The sequence below is a fragment of the Cryptomeria japonica genome, chromosome 9, assembly GCF_030272615.1.
Source record: "Cryptomeria japonica chromosome 9, Sugi_1.0, whole genome shotgun sequence".
Lineage (NCBI taxonomy): Eukaryota > Viridiplantae > Streptophyta > Pinopsida > Cupressales > Cupressaceae > Cryptomeria > Cryptomeria japonica.
The window spans coordinates 408,515,389-408,521,464 of NC_081413.1; the positions used below are offsets into that span (position 1 = coordinate 408,515,389).

The 6,076-nt window shown below is 36.1% G+C and overlaps 1 long non-coding RNA gene across 1 annotated transcript; it reads right to left on the minus strand.

Moving 5' to 3' along the window:
• Window positions 1-243: 243 nt before the first annotated feature.
• Window positions 244-1,383, minus strand: LOC131073679 (uncharacterized). The gene is made up of 3 exons (XR_009112942.2): window positions 1,099-1,383; window positions 844-1,003; window positions 244-722 (listed from the first exon to the last, which is right to left on the minus strand). It is a non-coding gene; the product is annotated as an uncharacterized LOC131073679 (long non-coding RNA).
• Between the last annotated feature and the right edge of the window lie 4,693 nt (window positions 1,384-6,076).

Sequence of the window (6,076 nt, forward strand, 5' to 3'; positions counted from 1 at the left end):
TACATTTATTCCTACAGACTGAAAAATGCAATGTTATTCAATGGTGGAATTTAAATGTTGAAACTCAACGAAAGTATAATGCTAGAATGAGTGGCTGGTTCTCCTGGTTTAATCACTGGTTGAGCACCTGTACAGTATGATTCGAAAGATCTTTCATGATTATTTTCTGTATGGGGACTACTTTTTCTACTGTTGATCACCTATAACACACCTGTACTGCAATATTAGTAAGAAGAACGTGAGTCAATTAAGAATTATATTTTAAGATTCCAAGTTCTGTTTCACATTATGAGATGCTCAGCTTTAATGCATATTTAATTTAACATTTTAATGCTCAGCTTTAATGCATATAAAACATCACCACAATGATAAAATTTGCTTGGAAGATTCTCCAGTCTTGTCGACAAGTCCATTTCGTGCATATCCTGCAATCATCGCATTCCATGGAACCACATTTCTTTGGAGTATTTTGTCAAACAGTTCGCCTGTCTTGTCTATGGTTTCACGTGTCCCATGCATGTCTACCAGAGCAGTTGCAACAATATCTCAAAAAAACCTCTATCTTTTATGCTTTGATGAATGTCCATACCCTGTTCCAAAGCTCCCATTTCACACAACCTGCGAGGATGGTGGCAAAGGTTGCAGAGTCTAGCTTGACACCTGCCAATTAAATTTGCTTGAAGTTCCTAAACGCTTTTCACCGAATCCACCTTGTACATATCCTGCAATCATTGTGAACATCATGAGAAAATACAGCCAAACAGTGGTCAAGCTACAATTCTTTTGTATTTGGTACATACCACAATGCTTGTTGATATCAATGTTCATGCATATAAAAATTACCCAGGAAAATGTGTTGATGTCTGCTGTCTCATTTTTGCCAGTCAAACGCCTCTCATTGCCCTCTCCATATGCAGCAATGTGCTCCTTGTGCTTCAACCCCAGCTTTTCAATGGCCTTCTTGATCACATTGATTCCACCATCGGTCCTCATAGATTTTGTGCTGTCAAATTTGACAATTGAATGAGAATAAGCTCATTATTAAAATTAATGATTTCTAGAACAAGACATCTTTTTTCTGCAGCTATGACAACCAACCTATAATTTGTATGAGCACCAGCACCGTTCCAATCACCCTGAAAGTTAAGCCAAAGAATGGTCAGATTTTATTGAGTGACAGGTCCAATGGCAATAAAGGAATGGAGGCCATATGAATTTAACGTTGGCATGACAGCTTCCACATTTCGCATACATCGTCTACTAGAGCAAACATATGCAAATTGTGGAACAATACAAAAGGCATGCCAACTGTTTGGCAGAATGTCTCAAACAAAGATGGTTTCGTCGAATGACATAGTTTCCCTGCTCTCCTCTATCTCCCACATTATTACATTTTCTCTTTTACCTACCACAAGATAACATTAGCCTCTTGAATGAGGCAACCTGTATTGGAAAGTTATTCCAAAGTGGTATGTTTGATCCAGATTCTTCTTAATTTTCTGATCTATCTTGCTCTATATTTTCTACTTAAAAATTGCATCTAACGCATCTACGTTCAAATTGACTCCATCAAAGTTTTGTCCTCTCTTCTATTGCATTTCTTTACATCATAAAGAAAATACAAATAGGAATTTTATCTGTGCATGTATCAATATTGTACAAAATTATCAAAACCTTGCACGATCGTTACAATTATCATTATTACTTTCTTTATCACTAAATTGATTTTCAACACTATTATCCATTACCTTTTGTTTCACTCAAACAATCTCACATATCTAGCATCAACATAAACCTTTTCTAACTCCTCTCTACCATTCATACATTTCTTTTTCTCCTTAACCATCCTCATTTTTAACTCTTGGTAGGAACATGATGCTTTGCGTCTCTTGTCACATAATGCATCCGGAATTTGAAGGCAATAATTTGAGTTTTTTTTTTTTTTGTTCCATTTTCAATTGATTGTCTATTTGTGTACAATTCTTGGTGAAAAAATCTAAAGATTTAGTTTTGTATTCAAAAAGATTTTATATTATTTGTTACAACATGAAAGATGAGAATTCATTATTTCTAAGTTTGTTTTTAATGCAAATTGATGTTATTGATATATATTTTGTTTTTAAAATTTGTTGCACGTCTCTTTCTTTCTATATATTGCTATAGAATCATAATTATTGATGCTCATTTCTCATGTCATTGTAAAGATTCTAATAATATTACGATGTGAATCGTAATATTGTTCCCACTTTTCAAATTTCTTTGTTGTCTATTATGCATGAGCAAAGTTAACATCATTTAGGATTAATGCAATTACTATATCAAAGGATCAATTGTGTTTTGTATTTACATGTATAGCATGGTGTTCTTGCAAGCGAATGTTTTATTGAATGAATGTTGAAATTAGCATTTAGACAATTAATGATATTCCAAGAACAATATAATAGCTAGGCAAATTGCCCATTTGGACGTGTCTCCGATTTCATAAGTGAAGGCATGTTACAAATTCTTATGAAAATGAACTCAAGATCAAATTTGAGTGGTAAAACTATTGGGAAAGCATTTCCTTAAATTTTGGAATGATTTGGGTATATTAAATTTCTCTTCCACGACTGTTGAACCATTTCTTTGCTAACAGAGCAGATCATTTCACCCATTTCTACTTTAATTACAAATTCAGTTTTTTAATTTCAGTCGTTTCTGTTGTCATTACAAATTGCATTCTCTAAAATGTGCAAAACCATCTGCCTCGCATTTCTGTGCTTTTATCATTGCTATGGGTCACTGACTGTCATCCAAAATTTCCAATTGAAAAATTATTACACAGTTCTATTGAATTCGCTCTCCTCTGAAATGTCTCTGTTAAGTTTATTCCAGAGTTTTGTTTTACGATTTTTTGAATGACTACTTCTTTTCTGAGTTGTTTTCTTTTTGGTTCCATTCTTGAGTTGAATGTCCATACTTGTTGCAGAGTCTAACTTGACACCTGCCAATTGAATTTGCTTGAAGTTCCTAAACGCTTTTCACCGAATCCACCTTGTACATATCCTGCAATCATTGTGAACATCATGAGAAAATACAGCCAAATAGTGGTCAAGCTACAATTCTTTTGTATTTGGTACATACCACAATGCTTGTTGATATCAATGTTCATGCATATAAAAATTACCCAGGGAAATGTGTTGATGTCTGTTGTCTCATGTTTGCCAGTCAAACGCCTCTCATTGCCCTCTCCATATGCATCAATGTGCTCCTTGTGCTTCAGCCCCAGCTTTTCACTGGCCTTCTTGATCACATTGATTCCACCATCGGTTCTCATAGATTTTGTGCTGTCTACATTGTCTACTAGAGCAAACATATGCAAATTGTGGAACAATACAAAAGGCATGCCAACTGTTTGGCAGAATGTCTCAAACAAATATGGTTTCGTTGAATGCCATGGTTTCCCTGCTCTCCTCTACTGCACATTCTTACATTTTCTTCCTTACGGGCACAATACTGTGAGACCTGCTGTTGTATTCATTAAGGATAGTGGCTCTTGCTGATTTGGTCTTCTCACCCATTTTGATCATATTGGCATCAAGAACACTTACACCATGAACATATTGGCATCAAGAATACTTACACCATTGCCCTGAGATATGCTTTTAATTCCAAGATTCTTTAGGGACCCATCTTTTGTTAGCAAATCATGAACTTGTTCATTATAGATTTCAATCATCTCGATTCCAATGTATTGCTATTATATCTCCTCAAAGACATGTCCCTTGAGCACAATCATAAAACCCACCATATTCTATATGAATGAGAGACAAAAATTTGAGATAGTACAAAGCATTATGCTTCAATATGATTTGGCGTAATTAAATGGTCCCTCCCACCATTCTCCAAGTTCAATTTTGTCTCAAATTTCTTTGTCTTAAGAGTGGCTTAGGGCCTATTTTGTATCTTCATAGACTCAAGTCCCTTGGGGATTCAACTTTTGGTTGGGAGAGGTAACCATGTATAGCTCAATATTGGTTGGGTAGGATGCCTCTTTTAGTTTCATTAGGCAAAAACAACAATGTTCATTCCAAGAACAATTTTCCTCAAACAATCTCATATATCTAGCATCAACATAAACCTTTTCTAACTCCTCTCTACCATTCTTACATTTCTTTTTCTCCTTAGCCATCCTCATTTTTAACTCTCAGCAGGAACATGAAGCTTTGCGTCTCTTGTCACATAATGCATCCGAAATTTGAAGGCACTATATCAAAGGATCAATTGTGTTTTGTATTTACATGTATAGCATGGTGTTCTTGCAAGAGAATGTTTTATTGAATGAATGTTGAAATTTGCATTTAGATAATTAATGATATTCCAAGAACAATATAATAGCTAGGCAAATTTCTCATTTGGTCGTGTCTCCAATTTCATAAGTGAAGGCATGTTACAATTTCTTATGAACATGAACTTGATCAAATTTGAATGGTAAAACTATTGGGAAATGGTAGTATTAATCTCATCATTTGGCGTCTTAAATAATATTATATTTTATGTGTAATGACTTATCAATGCAATTATATTTAAAATATTATGGTTGACTATTGTATAGAATAGTTAGCATATTAGATCTGAAAACTTTACTTTCTATAGGGTTAGGTCTTGATATTTGAAAATAAAAGTTAGAACGAGGATTTTATCCAAAAAGTATGTCCATTATATGTTTGGTTGATGTGTTGATTTCTCTAAATATTGGTTGGACAATCTATCATTGTAATATTAGTATTAGAGTTCATTATGTTGGTGCACTTATTCTTGAAATTGTGAGATAAATCCACTACAATGAAATCTGATTTGATATCATGTAACTTTGCACCTTGTCGTGTAAGGGGTGAAGCTTAGTTTCAAAATCTGGTGTTAATTGGCACAATGGCGGTAGGTAGGTTTCAGCATGGCGGCAAGCAGGTTTCAGTGGGATCTGTAACTGGTGTCCTCCAAGGTCAAGTGAATGTTGTAGTCCCCAATCCAACTTACAATGCAAAAAAGAAAGGAGAAGCTAACTCGAAAGATGGCGGGGGCTAGAATATGGGGTTTCAAGTGGACCCAAGTGATGGGACCCCTAAGGCGGGTTTTGAAAGTTGTCCCTGTGAAAATGGGGAGTTAAGGGATCCTCAATCTAACCATAAGATCACGGGTGCGACGAAGCGTGCCTTCCTCTCTAGAGTCATGGGTAATCAGTGAGCCTCATTATTTGGAGTCAAACCGATTGGAAAGTCTTCCTTTCCCCCTTGTTTTTGTTATCTTTGATAAAGACAATAGAAAGATAGCTCTTGCGATCTCAGATTGGGTGATTGATCATAACATTGCTTTGATGGAGTTGTCCCTTGTTGGTAATTTTTCTAGTCAGAGACCTAATATCAACTAGGTTAGGGTTTTTGTGAGTAAAATATGCAATTTGAAAGGACAGGTTGAGGTCTCTGGTCTTCCGAGGGGTTTGTTCTCCCTTGCATTCTCTTGTGCTGCAAATGTTTCGATGATTCTTTGTGGGGGGACATGGGTTTTGGGAAGATCTACACTTACCCTTAAAGTTTCGGTTCCCAATATGGACATGTCTGACACCCCTCTTGAAATTGCTCCTGAAGGGTGAGACTCCCAGGACTTCATTTGGAGCATTGGCATGAGGATATCTTCAAAGGTATTGCTCAAATTTTTGGTGACCTTCTCTCGATTGACCCCATGACTGGTGCTAGGAAGAGAATGGTTTATGATAGGTTATGTGTGGGGGTCAGCTGATCCAACCTGGATCTTCCTTCCTCGGTTTAGCTTGTTTCAAAACTGGGTTTTCTTTCCCAAGCCACTGAATACGAATTTATGCCCTTTGTATGTTTTTTGTGCAAGAAGGCGGCACTGGGCAAAGAAATTTCCTTGGAATATTAAGAAAGATGAAGAGAAAAATAAAGGCTATAGGAAGTGGAAGCCTAGAACTAGGGCGGTGGAGGATTAGGGTAACCAAGAAGATAATGGAGATAATGGAGAAAAGATTAAGGGGAGTGGCTTGGAGTAAAGGGAGCTTTTGAATGATGGATCCAAATGT